This window comes from Micropterus dolomieu, unplaced genomic scaffold (genome assembly GCF_021292245.1).
Source record: "Micropterus dolomieu isolate WLL.071019.BEF.003 ecotype Adirondacks unplaced genomic scaffold, ASM2129224v1 contig_3839, whole genome shotgun sequence".
Lineage (NCBI taxonomy): Eukaryota > Metazoa > Chordata > Actinopteri > Centrarchiformes > Centrarchidae > Micropterus > Micropterus dolomieu.
This window is the reverse complement of record NW_025732829.1, coordinates 1-1,605: the sequence shown is the minus strand read 5'-3', so window position 1 is coordinate 1,605 and position 1,605 is coordinate 1. Positions and strand designations below refer to the sequence as shown.

General features: G+C 41.2%; 5 non-coding genes across 5 annotated transcripts; all 5 read left to right on the top strand.

The window, feature by feature from the left end:
* Positions 1-321: 321 nt before the first annotated feature.
* On the top strand, positions 322-437 carry LOC123964622. Its single transcript, XR_006823487.1, has one exon. It is a non-coding gene; the product is annotated as a U5 spliceosomal RNA (small nuclear RNA).
* A 100-nt stretch (positions 438-537) lies between these two features.
* Positions 538-651, top strand: LOC123964626. The gene has a single exon (XR_006823491.1). It is a non-coding gene; the product is annotated as a U5 spliceosomal RNA (small nuclear RNA).
* A 101-nt stretch (positions 652-752) lies between these two features.
* On the top strand, positions 753-866 carry LOC123964625. Its single transcript, XR_006823490.1, has one exon. It is a non-coding gene; the product is annotated as a U5 spliceosomal RNA (small nuclear RNA).
* A 101-nt stretch (positions 867-967) lies between these two features.
* LOC123964624 lies at positions 968-1,081 on the top strand. Its single transcript, XR_006823489.1, has one exon. It is a non-coding gene; the product is annotated as a U5 spliceosomal RNA (small nuclear RNA).
* A 101-nt stretch (positions 1,082-1,182) lies between these two features.
* Positions 1,183-1,297, top strand: LOC123964623. Its single transcript, XR_006823488.1, has one exon. It is a non-coding gene; the product is annotated as a U5 spliceosomal RNA (small nuclear RNA).
* Positions 1,298-1,605: the final 308 nt, after the last annotated feature.

Sequence of the window (1,605 nt, the reverse complement as noted above, 5' to 3'; positions counted from 1 at the left end):
GTTTTTTAAATCAACCGGCGTATCAATAGCTAACCTGGCTAGTTGTAAACAAACAGCTGGCCGAACGAGGTTTTCCGACTTGTTAACTGGAACGCCGTCAACTCGGGTGTGACGTTATTCCCAACTCCGACCTCCGATTTCCGAGTTAAATGGAACGCAGCATTACAGTCAGTAGCCCGTTGTCCCCCCTGTTCTTCAACAATAGATACCGGAGTTGTGGGTGTGTGATGTTTGTTTTGGTTTGGGGCATCTGCATTACACCAGTGGAAAGGGAAGGGGCCCCGCTGAAGTGCTCGTCCTCTCGCACTTTCTGAAAATAGATCACTCTGATTTCTCTTCAGATCGTATAAATCTTTCGCCTTTTACTGAAGATTTCCGTGGAGAGGATCAATAAGAGTATTACTCAATTTTTTGATGCCCTGCTTCAGTGTGGGGCTTCCTTCTATGTTGAAAGAAAACCAGCCTTCAAAGTAGGGCGATATGGTTATTCCACTTGCAGGTTACGTGTCACCGCTGAATCCTTTCATTTTAAATAGATGACTCTGGTTTCTCTTCAGAACGTATAATTCTTTGCCTTTTACTAAATGTTTCTGTGGAGAGGATCAATAAGAGTATTACTCAACTTTGTGATGCCCTGCTTCAGTGTGGGGCTTCCTTCTATGTTGAAAGAAAACCAGCCTTCAAAGTAGGGCGATATGGTTACTCCACTTGCAGGTTACGTGTCACCGCTGAATCCTTTCACTTTAAATAGATGACTCTGGTTTCTCTTCAGAACGTATAATTCTTTGCCTTTTACTAAATGTTTCTGTGGAGAGGATCAATAAGAGTATTACTCAACTTTGTGATGCCCTGCTTCAGTGTGGGGCTTCCTTCTATGTTGAAAGAAAACCAGCCTTCAAAGTAGGGCGATATGGTTACTCCACTTGCAGGTTACGTGTCACCGCTGAATCCTTTCACTTTAAATAGATGACTCTGGTTTCTCTTCAGAACGTATAATTCTTTGCCTTTTACTAAATGTTTCTGTGGAGAGGATCAATAAGAGTATTACTCAACTTTGTGATGCCCTGCTTCAGTGTGGGGCTTCCTTCTATGTTGAAAGAAAACCAGCCTTCAAAGTAGGGCGATATGGTTACTCCACTTGCAGGTTACGTGTCACCGCTGAATCCTTTCACTTTAAATAGATGACTCTGGTTTCTCTTCAGAACGTATAATTCTTTGCCTTTTACTAAATGTTTCTGTGGAGGGGATCAATAAGAGTATTACTCAACTTTGTGATGCCCTGCTTCAGTGCGGGGCTTCCTTATATGTGAAACAATATAGAATTGTAATTTATTTCCTGGTGATACATTTCAGTGTATAATCTCATCTTGTTCTACATAGAGCTTAAGTCCACATGATTTGAAATGTATGAATTGCTCATGTGATCGTCTGTCCATTTATTGTTGGAAGGACACAGTCAGATGATTTAATGCATTACTTTGAATGCTGTATCTTTCTGCATGCTCAGCCTCTCAACATTTACCACTCAGTATTACTTTGTCTGGTTCTTCTTCGCAACACACAAATAAATAGCTACACATGTCACTTAACCCCAACTTGAAAAAG